This window comes from Nilaparvata lugens, chromosome 7 (assembly GCF_014356525.2).
Source record: "Nilaparvata lugens isolate BPH chromosome 7, ASM1435652v1, whole genome shotgun sequence".
Taxonomy (NCBI): Eukaryota; Metazoa; Arthropoda; class Insecta; order Hemiptera; family Delphacidae; genus Nilaparvata; species Nilaparvata lugens.
Window position 1 is genome coordinate 13,647,282 of NC_052510.1, and position 18,169 is coordinate 13,665,450.

General features: G+C 34.6%; 1 protein-coding gene across 7 annotated transcripts in view; it reads right to left on the reverse strand.

Moving 5' to 3' along the window:
• Positions 1-18,169, reverse strand: part of LOC111054515 (uncharacterized protein DDB_G0284459-like) — a 316,682-nt gene that overhangs the window by 120,981 nt on the left and 177,532 nt on the right. For all 7 annotated transcript variants that reach the window (XM_039432095.1, XM_039432094.1, XM_039432092.1 and 4 more), the window contains one exon: positions 11,453-11,494. The gene's annotated coding sequence lies outside the window, so the exon portion shown is untranslated. The remainder of the gene's footprint in view (positions 1-11,452; positions 11,495-18,169) is intronic.

Sequence of the window (18,169 nt, forward strand, 5' to 3'; positions counted from 1 at the left end):
GAAAAACACCTCGCGTTTTACTGTAGATCTCTGTTTGATGCGATTAATTAGACTGGTTTAATTTTATCAATTCCCCCAGAATAATTAATAAGTTTACAAAATTTATTCAAAATCCAGTTTCTGTTATGTTATATTAGGGAATCAAATGCGATTGCTGAATCATATATAACTTTCTTCTTGTGAATTTTAGCTCAATCACGAAAAAAATCTTTATAATTAGGCATAAGCCCTTTGAGCTTCCAATCACGAAGAAACCTCACAATATTTTCAATAAACCAGAAATCATTTTCAACTGAATCGAAAAGCCATATTATGCACTATAAAATAAATTTAAAACAAATAAATTTTGGTGTTATACATATTTTACAACTTTCAACAGATACAATAAAGAGCTGAACCGTGATAGGTCAACAAACAGCCAATCATATGACTTCATTCACACCATATATTCTGCTGTTAGAGTTTTTAGCTCTCAGTACTAGATAATGATGTAACAACGAAACTAGTTTTTAAAAAAAATATTCCAAAAAAAGAGGCTGTGATAATTCCAGGGAAAGTATTTTTATTCAATAGAAATATCACCTTTGTTTAAGATTAGTAGCAAGCAAACAAGAAATTAGAAATATACCTAACAAAATCTAGATTACACAGCATAAAAATATAAAGTAAAATACGGTACATTATGATTATGTATAAGACAATATTCAATACAGAATAGAACTCTGAATTTTATTCAATTTCTCAGCACCCTGGATTATTGGTATCTCATGATGATGGAAGAGTAGTGGATGATGATTTTTATTTTTTCGACTTTAATATAACCTCATTTCCTATCGTTTCTAAGTAGCTTAGAAGAAAGTTTACACACAGATTACTCGAGAATGAAAATTAATGATAAAGGAATGAAAATGAAATCAGGTAACTCGAGCATATAAGCTCATAGCTCATGTAAGAAAAAATATTTGAAGCAGCACTTCAAAAGATAGCTAAAAGGCACATTAGGTGGTAGCCTACAGTACTCTATACATTCGAAAATGTCAAGTGACTTACGGCGGTTGAGGAAGTGGAACACGAATTCTTTGTTCATTAATAGAAGAGAGAAAAAATAAATTCACGGTCCTAATCTGAGAGGCGTGCCTTAATATTATAAAGCCTACACCTCCACATATTATACAGTACACTGATTGCCTTCAAGTGAAAGCTTATGTCGTTTGGGATCCTAATTGCCTGGTTGAAAACATTTTTATTTTTACAGTTCTTACAATGGTTACAAATATTGTGGGTGATAAAAATGGGAGAGACAATAAGCTGAAGAGTGTGAAGAGTGAGAGATAGTATGTGTGTGAGAGAGAGAATGAGGGAGATAGAGTGACAAAAAGAAAATATTTTTATCTAAATAGTTTCGAAGTAACCCCATTACACAGCAAATTACTATTCTAAGCTCAAACATTTTTGTGAGAAGCCTGGAAAAATAGCCACTTGAGCTAGGAAAAAAGGTGAATACACAAGGATAATCAAGAATGAACAAAGAGCAAGATGAAGTGAAGGGAATTGAAAGAGACAAAGAAAAGATGCAGGAAGTAATAGTAGATTGATTGGACCTACAGCAGGCGAATCAGTGTGACTCTAATTACTTTCAGTAAAAAATTTCAACAACATACCTGACTACTGTTTCTTTAGTAGGATTAAGTTTAATTCACCTGCAAATTACTTGTTTCTTGTACCGTATTAAATAATCAAGTTGACTAATCATACCTGCCATTGCAGATTACAGAATTATCCAAGAATGTATATAGTAGCAAGTGAAAATTTTGTCTTACTAGAAAATTTTATCAGTTTTTTCGTATATCATGATGATGGAAGAGTAGTGGATGATGATTTTTATTTTTTCGACTTTAATATAACCTCATTTCCTATCGTTTCTAAGTAGCTTAGAAGAAAGTTTACATACAGATTACTCGAGAATGAAAAAGGAATGAAAATGAAATCAGGTAACTCGAGCATATAAGCTCATAGCTCATGTAAGAAAAAATATTTGAAGCAGCACTTCAAAAGATAGCTAAAGGCACATTAGGTGGTAGCCTACAGTACTCTATACATTCGAAAATGTCAAGTGACTTACGGCGGTTGAGGAAGTGGAACACGAATTCTTTGTTCATTAATAGAAGAGAGAAAAAAACTAAATTCACGGTCCTAATCTGAGAGGCGTGCCTCAATATTATAAAGCCTACACCTCCACATATTATACAGTTCACTGATTGCCTTCAAGTGAAAGCTTAATATGTCGTTTGGGATCCTAATTGCCTGGTTGAAAACATTTTTATTTTTACAGTTCTTACAATGGTTAAAAAAATATTGTGGGTGATAAAAATGGGAGAGACAATAAGCTGAGAGAGTGTGAAAGATTGAGAGATAGTATGTGTGTGAGAGAGAGAATGAGGGAGATAGAGTGACAAAAAGAAAATATTTTTATCTAAATAGTTTTCAAGTAACCCCATTACACAGCAAATTACTATTCTAAGCTCAAACATTTGTGAGAAGCCTGGAAAAATAGCCACTTGAGCTAGGAAAAAAGGTGAAAACACAAGGATAATCAAGAATGAACAAAGAGCAAGATGAAGTGAAGGGGATTGAAAGAGACAAAGAAAAGATGCAGGAAGTAATAGTAGATTGATTGGACCTACAGCAGGCGAATCAGTGTGACTCTAATTACTTTCAGTAAAAAATTTCAACAACATACCTGACTACTGTTTCTTTAGTAGGATTAAGTTTAATTCACCTGCAAATTACTTGTTTCTTGTACCGTATTAAATAATCAAGTTGACTAATCATACCTGCCATTGCAGATTACAGAATTATCCAAGAATGTATATAGTAGCAAGTGGAAATTTTGTCTTACTAGAAAATTCTATCATTTTTTTCCTATGATTAAGTAGCATCTAGATGCTAGACAAATTGAGTTGTATGTTTCGCTATTTATTAATGGGTTTACGAGTAGGCTTACTAATGGACAGTAAAGCTCTTCATCGTTTCTCACAGCCTAATTAAGAGAAAAAGCAGTTTTCCCAGCTATGATAATACGCAACATGTAACAGAAAATTTCTTCTGTATCATAACTCCACCGTTTTCGTAGATTCCTCAGAGGTTTCATGCAGTGATATAATAGGAAAATAGAACTGTATTCACCTTTCAAATTCCACTCAAATAAACAAAGAGTAGCGTTTTTATTCTTGTAACTCGAAAATATTAAGTATTGTTGTTACGCTTCTGGGTAATTCAGTGGTTCTCAAACCATTTTTTTCATATTAAAAATTGAAAACCCTTCTCTTATTCTTTGTACTGTGTATGAGCCTGGGAGTTGGAGAGTTCTTATGCTGAAGAAGGAAAAATTGAGAAAAACAAATGGTCATCACCGAGCATTCATACTATAGTAGATTTTCGAACAAACATGTGTAAGTTTTCTCTTGTAAATAGAACCTTGTTTTATATTTCCTGCCTCCAAATTGACGATAACCGTTTCGCAACATCCTCAGCTTCTCACAGGTAGCTTGTAACAGTTTAAAGTGAATCTCTCTGGGAGATATACGTATTTTGAACGGCATTAATCTTAATTTACGATTTCCGCCAAATCTGGCTCCACTCTGCAATGCGAAACGACCAACTGAAAAACATGGGGCAAACTTTTTTAAAAAGGCGCTATGCTCGATGGCAAATTAAAGTCGATCTATCAAAGTTGCTTGACCCGTTGCTAGTGCAGAATTGAAATGGGGGTAATAATGATAATAAATTAGGATAATGATGTGGTTGCCAGTCCCTCCCAGCCACAGGTTGGTGTGATTTATTAGCTCAGTTACAAGGTCTCGTTTTTTCAATAGCTCTTCTTCATGTTTATGGTTTGCTTCCTTTTCTGTCATGCGCATTAAGGTCGGATGCGTTGAAGAATTCAAATGCCGATTCACTGGTTCCGATTCACACAACATCAACATCAACATATAATCATTCCAAACATAAAACGCTTCAGGCTGGCACTCGATTAATATTCTCAATTTAATTCGAATTTAACTCCCGACTGAATTGTCTTTTCCATGTTTCCTCAATTTGGCTGGATTTCATGTGGGCCTCAGGCTTTTTTATCAGAGGGCCCACTCGCTGGGAAACGAAAATGATGTAACACGAATTCTTGATAATGATGTATTGTGTGGTGCAAAGTGAATATTATAGTTCATCTTAGTTTTAAAAAAATAGCTGCAAAAAGTAACGCTCAACCTGTTTTCCCACACGTTATGATCATAGTTTTTACAAATATCTAGTCATTAACTTACATTTTCGAGGCGTCAGTTGAGATTTTTTTGTGGAAATATCTTTGAAATAAACAGATTGCCTATTGCAGGGAACCATATTTCTAAGTACAGAGAGCATATTTTAATGCTGGGAACATGGTTCCACGTAGATAATAAGAAGAATGGAGATTCATAAAATTGGGATAAATAAGTCACATACGTAATTTGAGAAGCTAACTTTGTTTTTTATAATTGAAGAGACTTGAAATATTGTCAAAGAATCCACTCTATTGACAATTGTTTTTCTAGTTCAATTTAAACTCATTCATAAAATAGAACATGTTCTAAATGGTGATTGTGATGTAGCAAGACACTATAAACTTGAGAATATAGGGAGAGTAAGTCTGCTATAGAAATATGATGAAATTCACCATGAATTAATACAATAAATTATGAATCGTTCATATAAGAGACGAATACCATAACTACTTGAAAGAATCTGTATCATGATTAAACTCTCAACTCATCTAAATCTAAATGTTTCTGCCATATAGACTTATTAACTTTTATTCAAGCAGAACATTCTCAAGGTAAATTTAGTCTCCTGATCATTCCAAACTCAAATGATTTCACTCATCTTTCAAGTATGTAGAGCCATACTTGCCATACCTCCTTCCCTGAGGGAAGGAATGCGCGGGGAAGGCTGGAGTACATCGAACAACTGAAGAAGGATGTGAGATGTGCCAACTACAGAGACCTCAGAAGGATGGCGGATGATTTATTGATTGAGTACTTTATTCATGTAGATTACAATATATACTGGCTTATACACTTATATACAATAGCTTACAATACAGCAAAATTATAGATGAATTTACATAATATAGACTAAGAAAATAATTATTGAACTGTATATGATTTGAAAAACTAATCTGTCATCAAATTGATGACAGAGAGGCATGGAGAGTTGCTGCCAACCAGCCCAACAAATGTTAACCAGAGAATAAATAACCATACAAATTTTCTTCTAATCTTTACTTAATAATTTGTATATTTTGTACACTTTGTTATATTGCTTAGAACCAAACATACTAATAAACAAATTCATTTTGTAGGTGTATTTATTATATATTTCTCATAGTTGCTCCTGAATCGTTATTCTTCTAGATAGCATCATACACATTTTTAAGGTGCGTACAGATATACGCGCCGCGAACATGAGCAATTCACTTTTAATCAGCTGATTATATCAATAAAGAAGGGTGCTAAACCATAACGTTGCAAGTGCCAAATAACAAATTGTTCAGGAGAAGCAAAAAACTGAAACAAGCCATTGTACTCAACATGCAAGGAATATGTTCCAGAGATATGATGCATATGAATAAATAACAGATGAAAATGTGTATTAAGACATTTTATTGATTAGAAAAACATCTCAAATAATATGAAAAAATATTTACATTTACTTAGATACTATAGAAGGAGTAAAATAAAATGTGACTGGACTTGAAACGTTGTGGCGTTTCTAGAATTTCAGTTGCAAATTCCTCCACTAGGAGCACTGATATCAATTCCTTGTTGATACACAACGTGAGAAATGGCACTTCCAACGTTATGACGTTGAAATCTGAAGTTTCTAAATTTTGGCACTTACAACGTTATGGTTTGGCACCCTAATTCTGTATTTTTACAGAAACGGTAAGATACAGATATAAAAAGCTTGGCATCAGCTGATTAAAAGTGAATTGCTCATGTTCGCGGCGCGTAAATCTGTACGCACCTTTAGATGTACTACTTATTCAATTCAAATCAACGGTTTTCCATTTTGTCTGTTTCTTTTACAATTTTTAGAACATCTTTCACAATTCCTAGAGCATCTTTCACATAGAAACATTCAATATTCGAGCTACAAACCAATAAATTCTCCTCTGATTTCAGAGAAGTGGTTCAAAATCATGACAAAGATGGCGACTGGTATCGCGTAATAAAGACGCAGCTCTGACCGAATGATGCGTGGTCAATTATAAGGGACCAGAGCAGAGGAATAGTGCTGTGTCAAGCACTGGCAATCACTCTTTCTACCGTTTTGTCCTCTTGCTGGAAGGAGAATAAATGAGATAAGGAGAGAAAATGAACAAGTACGATAGTAGAGAAGGAGGCAGTATCAGATAGTGATGAGGAAAGAAGAAGAATAAAGATATTGGTGAGGAGAAGGTACGAGAATCTTGAAGAGTTCTAGGTAGAGCTAGTGGTAGTTGGCGAAGAGGTGGAGGTGGAGCAGAATAAGATGAAGATGGAGAGAAAGAGAAAATGTATGAAAAACAGGAGAAAAATGGGAGGCGAAACTATGAAGAGAAGGGAGAGAAGAAAAAAGAAGATGAATATGAAAAGGTGAGCTGAAGAAAGAGGAGAAGAAATAGGAGGAGGAGAAGGGAGGCATGGAAAAGAGAAGAAGACGGAGAAGAAGAGAAGAAGATGGAGAAAAGGAATGAGAAGGAAGAGGAATAAGGAGGAGGAGAAAGATGATGAGGAGAAGGTGAGGGAAAGGAGGAGGAGGAAGAAGAGAACGAAGAGGAGGGAAAGGAGGAGAAGATGATGGAGAAAAGAACGAGAAGAAGATGTGTGATAAAGAGGAGGTGGAATTATGAGATGGAGAAGTAGGAGAAGGGAAAAGGAGATAGATATAAAAAGAGAATCTAAAGAAGAGAAGAAGGGAAAAGGCTCAGACGGGAAAGCAGGAGGAGGAAGAAGAGAACGATGAGGAGGGAAAGGAGGAGGAGAAGATGATGGAGAAAAGAACGAGAAGAAGATGTGTGATAAAGAGGAGGTGGAATTATGAGAGGGAGAAGTAAGAGAAGGAAAAAGGAGATAGATATAAAAAGAGAAGCTAAAGAAGAGGAGAAGGGAAAAGGCTCAGACGGGAAAGCAGGAGGAGAAGGGAGATAATAAAAAGATAGGAAGATAAAGAATAGAAGGAAGGAGAATGAGAAGGAAGACGAATAATATGGAAGAGAAAGGTGTATGAGATAGGGGAGGAAGAGGAGAAGGAGTATAAGGAAGAGAAAGAAGAGGATGAGGAGGAGGGGGTGAAGGAGGATGTTGAGGAGGATAGGGGAGGAGGAGAAGGAGGAGGAGGATGAGGAGGAGGGGGTGGAGGAGGATGTTGAGGAGGATAGGGGAGGAGGAGAAGGAGGAGGAGGATGAGGAGGAGGAGAAGAAGAAGAAGAAGAAGAAGAAGAGAAGAAGAAGAAGAAGAAGAAGAAGAGAAGAAGAAGAAGAAAAGGAAGAAGGCCTAGGAGAATGATGATGACAAGAAAAACTATACGAAGAAGGAGGCATAGATGAAGTGGTTGGGAGAGAAAGAAATGAAAAAGGAACTATAGGAAGATTAGAGGCGAAGATGGATGGATTCAGTCCACATGTAATAATTATTGTCAGGATGAGACCGCATTCCATTGGTTGTTGGCAGTTGCGTATTGAGCCGATAACCTATTTAATAACACTGTATATCTATGTAGGTGAAAATACCCATTCCGATATTACCTATCATCTACTGAACACATATACCTATGGTAGGTATTACCTATATAATATGACGGTATAAGATGACCGAGAAAACATCAACCCGACCCGAATGAATCGGCAGTTGACAATACAGACAGCATTGCAATAGCTCGCATTATCAATTGAAACCATACTGCTGGAGCTTCTCCTTAGTTCATCCAAGTCTTCTTACCGTTGTGGAAGTTGGCATGGAACTAGGGGGAGATTCACTTCAAACTGTCAGCATTGGTTCAATAGGAGGCATCCATGTTACTTATAGAAAATGCTGAATGGAGTGAATATTACTAAATCCTCTACCACTAAACAACTACAGTGAATCAACCAGAGTAAAATTAGATCAACGATATCAAATAATGTATCTCCAGTAACACTGTTATCTGGTGACTTTTCTTCTTGACCAGAGTTACTGTTATCCAGACCTGAGTTTATCAAGAAATAATATTGGTTAGTAAAAGTTAGATTTGGAAAAATCAAGAATAAATTAATACTTGTTAAATATTTGTTGAGTACACATTTCGGCTAATGCATTTTTCTAGAAGTAATTACCCGAATATCCTATTAAAAGTAATGCTGATTACATTTAGTAGTTGTGAATTTTGTTTCACTGGACTCAAAAACAAAGTCTCATGTTAGAAAACAGATTATAAGCTGTCAAGTACTTATATGTACAAAGACTGAAGTTAGTCAGTAGTAGAAAATATGCTACTAAGGGCCATTTGCACAGTCACAGCTTAAACTGAATTCAATCAGCTGGTGGCTTAAACTGAAACAAATGATAACAAACGAGACTTGGTACGGATTCAATCCAGTTTAAAATTAAATTTAGTTTAAGCTGTCACTGTGCAAACGGCCCTTAGAATGTCTCCTGCAAAAATGACTTGAAATACTATAGTAATGACTTGATCATAGAGAAAATATAGCATAAGAAGATATGCCATTGTATAGGTCGTTTATGCTCCAAATTTCAAGCCGATTTTTCTCAATTCAAGCCGATTACTGTCGACTACTGTCTATTATTAGAGTGAGAGTGTAAGAACGACACAGTATGAGAGATTACCAGCGTCACATAGCTTCACGAAGAGGAAATATCGGGACTATCGAGTTTAGTTAACATTGAAAATTGGAACATAAACGCCCTCCTATACAACCATAGGGTATCTTCCTGTGCTTTCTTTTCTCTATGGCCTCATTTTTACTAATATTTTCATATTAGAGGTTGAGGGATTAAGAGCGATCATATTAAGGGATTAATATTATTATGGATTGAGAGCACTTTTTGCTTGAGACATTAGACTTGACCTATTCAATGACAAGGACAAAGGATGAAAGATAATGATACCAAAAGATTTTTCCCAGAAAGAAAGATTCTCATCAAACAAATGAGATGAAAGAATGCAAATCAGAGCAAAAAATTTGCTCATAAGCAAAGAGGAAAGTTTAGTGAACGACCTTGAAATTAAACGTTCAGTGACAGAGAACAAACATCTTGATAAAGACACATGAAGGACCACATAGCACGGCCGCTTTGATCTCCCACTGGCATCTTAATTCTTGTCATTTCCTTGACACAGAGAGGACACTGAAGACTACACCGGACTACAGGACAGAAATACCACATCTCAAAGAATAAGAGGAAAGAAAAACGTCTAAATGCTAAGATCAAACATGAAAGAAAACTAGCCTATTTCGCCATCTTAGTAGAAATCATAAAAAACTGGATGAACAGCATTGTATACCTACTGAACATCTTTGGGTTCAAACTATCTCAGATCCAATATAAAATGATATTAAAGTCTATCTCCAGTTATCTCTTCTTTCTTGTATCTATGGTACCACTTACTATATATCTTTACAGTTTACAGTCAATTTCTTAATATACAGCTCTATATCATAGAGAAAAAAATAGCATAAGTACATATCCCTTTGGTCGATCATGTTCCAAATTTCAAGCCAATTTTTCGTTAACTCAAGCCGATTACTGTTGACTATGTTTATTATTACTGTTTTTACGGGATGAGAATGTAAGAACGTCAAGGGATGGGAGACTACCAGCGTCACATACCTTAAATAAACAAAATTAATATGAATTTCTAATGAGATATACCCTGCTCAATTTTTCAAATAGCATGTTAGGCTATAAAAAATTAGCTCATTAGTCTAGACTGGATGTCTATAGTGTTGACGAAAAACAGCTTCACGAAAAAGAAATACTAGGACTATGGGCTTGAGTTAACAGTGAAATTTGGAGCATAAACTCCCAATACCATGAGATTATCTTTTTATGCTATTCTTTCTTTATGGCTTATAGCATTTATGATGAATATCATTTTTAGTTTGTATAATATATGGCTTATAGTATGGATGATAGTATATATGATAGACTACATGATACTATATTATGAAAGATTATATTTATATGTTATATGAAAAGATAACCCGGCTACAGTTTGCATCCTGTGAAAAATACTTATTATTACTATATAGACTGAATGAAGTATATATTTTTATAGCCAGAAGCTGAGATGCACTTGAACTGAAGGAGAAACGAAGCTTCTGATTGGTCAGTGAAATACTTCACGCTTCTCGAGATATAGAAGGCAGCGGTGTATCGTAATCAATTTGCTTGTTGTGGATTGGAAATAGTTTCCAAGCCACTTACCTATAGCATTAGCTGTAGTGGAATTCACTTAAAACCGTCAGCATTGTTCAAATGGTGAGTATTGATGTTATTTATAAGGTATGCAGTCAGTTTGAAGATGTTCTCACTATAGGAATCGCACTATGTCGGCCAACAAAATTATACAAAATTGGAGTAAAAAATTGGAATTCACACATAGCCAACCAAACCAATAACCAAAAGAAGGATTTTCTGAAGGAATCAGGGATAACGGATTTGGTTATTTGTTGTGAACGAATTACTGTTGCAAGCTCTGATTTTATAGATTGAATTATGGGAAGCCGAAAGTGACCAGGAAAATTTCTTCCATATCTGCATTGTTAATTTTCCACACCAAACTGTGAATTTTATAGAAAATGTTCATATTCGATTTACTGTTCAGTACAGAATCTTCATATTCGATTCACAGGATGTAAATTGAATTTATCGAATGTATTCGATTCGTTCAGAATGTTGATAGTATTCGATTCACTTCTATTCAAGATTCATTTTTCATGCTGAACCTCACAGATTGACCAATTTGATTGCATCTATTGAATAAATGATATATTTAAAATCTACAGAATCTTCATATTCGATTCACAGGATGTAAATTCTATTTATCGAATGTATTCGATTCGTTCAGAATGTTGATAGTATTCGATTTACTTCTATTCACGATTCATTTTTCATGCTGAACCTCACAGATTGACCAATTTGATTGCATTTATTGAATAAATGAAATATTTAAAATCTACAATATCCCCGAGAAATTTTGAGCATGCATATTTGGTTGAGAAATCACAAAAAGAGATTGCTTAGAATGAATTTGGTGATATCCATGGTTGACTGGAATAATTGGTAGGTGTCTAATAGTAAAAATTAGGGGAACCAAATCACTACCTGGACTAAAATAATTATTGCTCTTATAATAATATTTTCTTGTACTTACAGATATTTTGGAGAAGCCTATCAGACTAGGCTAGTTGTTGATCTGAAACAAAATGGAAAACAATTAAAAATATTGACTATAAATGAAACTTGTTGACAGTGGGATGAGAAAATTTTAAGATTTTATTATAATCAAAACATCTCCACGTCATTCTAAAAATCTGACATCAAGCATTGTGTGAAATCATTACAAACTTTAAGTTTAGTATGAATTTAGTGATTTGAAATGCTTCAAGCTGAAACATTAGTAGCCTACATTCATATTAGAATGATAAATCACTTGAATACAGCGAAATCGATTGAGTAATGGAAAATAGCCACATATCAGAGCTATAATAGTGATAATTTATGATGGAAAAATTATAACCCAATTAGGGTGATGACCATAATATAGTCATAAAATATATAGCAGGCGTTGATCGATTATATATATTATATCAATATTGGTTAATCTATATGATTCATTAGTCGTAAATAATCAATACTCTGATAAGATTTAGTTCAAAAGTGACGTAGAAAACATTCCAAACTGATTTCTAAACAAAATCAAGCACCGGGAATGACAGATTAGTGAAAGTATTACTAAATTTATTAAGAAGATTGCAACTGTCGGGATTATCAAGTTACATCAATTGAACGATTTATTAGTTCTCCATCTTTCTCTATGATATCTTAGGTCCTGCTCCACAGAGGTCAGAGGTTGGCCAATTATTTTGAATTGCTGCCATTCGCAATAAATATTACAAATTACGCTAGCCATGAACCGCAGATAACAGCTTCAGAAAAACGATAATTCAGTGAGTAATGTCGCCGGGCAGGTGGATTTACTTTCCATTCTGCATTTCGCTCCAGGTGAAAGAACAAGCAATGAATATGGAATGGAGGAAACAATTGGAAACAGGAACAGAGAAGAAGGATTGCTGATAAACATTTGGATAGTGTAAATCAATAAAGCAAAATGTGAAGCAAATACTATAAAATTCATATTTTGTAATTTCATTTTCAGAATCTATTTTCCCAAAAAATAGACGTTCTATGTACTGCAGCAAGTAAAAAATATTCGTTATTTATTTTGAAAAATAATAGTGACCGGATATTCTACTGATGAATAGCTTAATTTGTCGTTTGTCCAACAAGAGAATTATGAACATTTATTTCATATTCCGATATTCGTTTGCCGTTGCAACCTAAATAAAAGTAATTGACAAGTCAGGGAATCCAGTACTTCTATTGAAGTTAGAATCATAGAACTGCAAAGTAAAATATCGAGAGATTTTTTGTTATTTTAGAAACTACAGATTGGAATTGAAGAAGTAGGTAGTTGGGGGGAGGGGGATTGAGAGGACGTGGAGGAAAATGAAAAGGTGTGGTTGGAAGATGTGGTAAAGGATGAAAAATTGGAGGATTAGGAGAAACAGAAGCAGAAGAAGAAGGAGGAGAAGAATAAGAAGATAAAAAGAAGAAGAGAAAGAAGGAGGAAGGATTCTTCTTCTTAAGGAAGAAGAATATAAAGAGGAAGAAAAGATGGTGGACTAGGAAGAGGAGGAGAAGAATTCGGCGAAGATGAAGTAGGAGGAAGAGAGAAAGGAAGAAGAGAAGGAAAGATTTTTCAAAAGAGAAATAGTATGATGAGAATGAGGAGCAGGAGAAGGATAATAGAGAAGAGGATGTTATAAATCGGAGAACAGTGAAAAATGACAAGAGTAACCAAAAAACGAAAAATTGAAATAATAATTGAAACAGCTCACTATCTACGACCAGCAATAGAAATAGATAACATAGACGTAAATGCTGCAAGTAAATGGAATCGTCGATTCTATTTTAGCCGACAGCTAGAATAGATGCAAAGTGCTGTATTTCCGACCAAGAAACAATGAGTCGATTACGAAATAGATACCTTTCCGAATACGAAACAAGAAAGAGCAAAACAAATAGGCGTATTAAATTTCTCACGTCATAAGATAATACTCAAGGCCTTCCCTACAACAGTGATAACACTATATCTATATAGCCTGCTTTATATGTAAATCGATAGTAGACAGTGATATATATAGCAGGCGGTTCATTTGAATACGAGAAATTGGTTGGAAATTTATTTCAATTATTTGTGTTTTAATAGCTTGTTTGGAATGCAACTCGCCAGAAGCACAACTACTGTAAAGGTTAATTAAGTTATTCGGGCTTTACTTGCAGAGGTACAAAGTTGTTAAAACGAAAGTTAAATGTCAAAAGTTAAAACGCAGCCTCCAAATCCGTTATAGAATAGTGAACTGATGTAACGGCCTGCAACCCAGCAACGAATTTTACGCAACGAAAATCACTACGAGATCTACTATCCCATTTTTCAAATCACGCACAACTAATCAATCTTTCCCCTAGTCCAGGCGCTGGCTTACATTGAGCATACATGAGAGAGGCAGAGAATTTGACTTCGGATTATTGTTAGGGGGTCTTTAGTGTATATGAAACTCGATGTCGTCACGTCCCAGGGTGGTCGACAGATTGGGGGGGAGGGGGGAAAGTTGTAAAAAACGCGCGCTTATAAAATCACCTGTCCTGCAGTTACTATTCATAGTACAGCTTTGAATTTTTTCTCAATATTATGTACACATAACTGGCTTTCAATGTGGTTCTCTACATTTTTGCGATAAACCGCATAGTTTTTCCGTAAAAAAATAAAATATCTCGAAAAATGTATTTTTTTATTATGGACTTTTTATTATTTCTCGAATATTCAAGTCGTTGCCGACTTAGAGGAAAAGGTTCTCAATAAACGTTGTAGGCCGTTTCTTCCTGAATCCAATGATATATATAGTTTGGGGGTTACGATCATAGATGCGGCGGTGGGAGGGGGATAAGTAGCACTGTTACGCTGCGGCGCGGTCCTCCCCATGATTAATGCGCGTAGTGGCCTGTCTATCGCATCGCTCCTACTAGTCTATGCATTCAAATTATGTATTTCAGGAACGCTATCTTATGTATTTTCGGTCGCTGAACACGATTTTTCAACTCTCAAGCCTCAATAATTAATAATTCTCATCATAATATACAAATTATGGTCAAAATTACATACTTTATTATTTATAATTACATTGTAATGAAGAACCATCTTTTTAGGAATCCTATATGTGTTTCTCAGTCGATAAAAAACTAATATTTCATGAAGAGACAATAATTATTCGATTTAGTTCAATTATCACTTTGGAATTGCGAAAGTCAATTAATGGAGTAAGTTAAACAAATTATATAGGCTACCCCATATAGAGCACCGTGTAACAGCAGTAAAATATTTTCTTCATATAATTTATAGTTGAATCACAAATAATGCTAATTATTCCCATGTGATATGACTAAATATTTGATTTCAAAGAAGATACAACTCTCTATCAACTGATTTCTCTAACTCAAAGACCTTAAAGAGATATAGACCCACAATGCCTATGCCTTCCCAATGATAGCTCTTACTTGAAATTGAAGGCTGCCATTTCAGCACGAGATATTATATATTATTTATTTGTAATACTATAGATCACAAAGGCATTGGTGGCATTGGTATGTAATAATCTTATGGGTTGCCCCCTCAATGGCGGATTTCAATTCCAAGTACGACACTAGCGCTGCATGTGAGTCTATGCATCTTTAAGGTCTTTGCTCTAACTTATATCTACGAATAGATACTTTTCATCTGGCTGAGTTTGACTGATTGTCTTGGGATGGTACTTGAATGAAAGTTGAATTGAAGATATCTTTGTTGAATCTGGAATATTTTTGGAGAGAATACTGTTAGAAATCTATTGAGGGGAGATCAGTATGATCAAGGTGTGAGAGCAAGCAATCAATTCAATGAAACAACTACAAGAAGGACTCATGAACGGTTCAAATATGAGAGATTGTCAACGTATATTTGAAAGAAGTCTGAAGCTATTTGTGGAGTTTTTTTAGAATCACAATGCAAAATAAATGACTACTTGAAATTTATGACTGATTATTGTAACATAGTTTGAATTATCTTTAATTGTATTCGTGCTCTTAAGGAAGGACTCTGGTATTGCACATAGAAACTGGTCGAGAAAAGATCCCATACTTTTTTCATTCAATCACACAAACTATGCAATGGAGTCTGTGTTATATCTAGAAAATATGAAAAAATACCCATAGAAGTAGAAAATCATTTCCAATAAGGAAACATTAACTCTATACAGTCAATACATTGACTCTCTGTCAAAAGGAAACCTTGAAGATGTAATAATGTGACAACCGTTCATGCTTTGGAACAAACCCTCATTCGATCATCTAAAACTCATAGGTGAGTGATTGGAATACCTAGTTCTTCAAAGGCTTTCCTAAAATGGCTGCTACTATATAAATAAATCTTCCATCAAAGATATTCTGTTCAAGTATGTTGACATCATTATGGATATCACTGGAGGGTGTGAAGAAAGTCATCGAAGGAAGTAAAACAATAATAATGAGAGATGAGAATGATTTCCAGAAGCATAACCTTCTCACGAGAACATTACATTTTTCTTCAAGACTCTGATGGAAAACAGAATCTGCATAATGTTATCAATGGTCTGGAAGCAAGTGAAGAAATGTGTGATTCTCTTTTGAATGTAAAAAGAAATAGTTATTCGGTCTCCAACGATTTTTATCTCAACATAGTTGTGGCAAATTGTAAAAGTGTATTCTCACCTATAAAAAAACAGAGCTCTGTCATTCTCCACGATGCACTTAAACAAAAAATCCTAGTTTTAGTTCATTCTAGAACAAAAAGATCTGATCTCTGTATTTTTACTAGGTAGCTGTTTAAAGATAATTCAACATTGAAGTTTTAGTGCAGCATGCATTTTTACAATAACCGCAATCTCTGTCAACATCTGATGGATATTTGAAAAAAAACTATTAATCTCACTTGGCCCATGAAATTGTAAGTGGAACTAGTTGTGGATTTGACTAAATCCCTAAATATCGTTGACAAATTCTCGTAATGATAACATGGCTCTCCTGAATTCAACTCCAACTTCACTTTTCAAAACTTTCAATACGCTGCAAGATTATAGAAACTTTGTGATGAGAAGAATCATGAAAATTCTCAATGAAGATGGAGTGATACAGGTGGACATTGTTTTTCATGTCTATGGTCTAAATTCAAACAAAAGTAGTGAACATACTAGAAGCAGCAAAGTAAAAGAATCACTCCAATAATAGGCTCTCCAAACCATCGAGACTTGATTTCTAAATCTGTGGCAAAGATTTGCACGTTAACATACGTTAGCTACGTGCAGGAATACATTCATTCATTCATTTGTGGATTGAATTACAAATCATATAAATATTATGTTTGAGAAAGAATCACAGGCATGGCCCAAAACTATTCTATTCCCAACTTTTGATACTGAATAACTTGTTACTATTTCAAAACAGTCTGAACGGGAATACCATAATGGATGAATCAATCAAAAGTTAGTGAAATACCATTATAATAATACTGTTAGAAATAATTTGAATGAATATTAAAATTTTCATTTCATTTTGATTTGACACATATATATTATTATAATTTATTGGATATAATTTCTCGAAAGTTCACGACAAACTGAAGATTCATGAAAGATAATAACTTTCATACTAAACATAATTATTATTATGATAAAAAATGAATGATGAATTCCATATCCATCTTTAAGAACTAAGAAATTCCACAAACACTTCTTGGAAATTAACTGACCACACTATATCAAGTAAGCGTGGCCAGTGTGTAATTAATAATTTAGCCTGCAGCGCATCACAATAAATGACTTTGAAATAAAAACAATAAAACACAAACACATATTAATATTTTCATTATTCTATCTTAATATATTCCTTGAAACCCAAGTTTCGTTTTTTCAAACAGTCATTTCTTAGTTTCCTTGCAGAATGAGATGAAGTTTGTAATTTTGACCATAATTTGTATATTATGATGAGAATTATTAATTATTGAGGCTTGAGAGTTGAAAAATCGTGTTCAGCGACCGAAAATACATAAGATAGCGTTCCTGAAATACATAATTTGAATGCATAGACTAGTAGGAGCGATGCGATAGACAGGCCACTACGCGCATTAATCATGGGGAGGACCGCGCCGCAGCGTAACAGTGCTACTTATCCCCCTCCCACCGCCGCATCTATGATCGTAACCCCCAAACTATATATATCATTGGATTCAGGAAGAAACGGCCTACAACGTTTATTGAGAACCTTTTCCTCTAAGTCGGCCAACGACTTAAATATTCGAAAAATAATAAAAAGTCCATAATAAAAAAATACATTTTTCGAGATATTTTATTTTTTTACGGAAAAACTATGCGGTTTATCGCAAAAATGTAGAGGACCACATTGAAAGCCAGTTATGTGTACATAATATTGAGAAAAAATTCAAAGCTGTACTATGAATAGTAACTGCAGGACAGGTGATTTTATAAGCGCGCGTTTTTTACAACTTTCCCCCCTCCCCCCCAATCTGTCGACCACCCTGGGACGTGACGACATCGAGTTTCATATACACTAAATACCCCCTAACAATAATCCGGAGTCAAATTCTCTGCCTCTCTCATGTATGCTCAATGTAAGCCAGCGCCTGGACTACCCGGCTTTTCTTGTCCGCTTTTCTACTCCTCCATCCTCTTCTACTCAATCTTTAAACTTGTTCTACATCATCTGCCTCTTTTATCTCTCT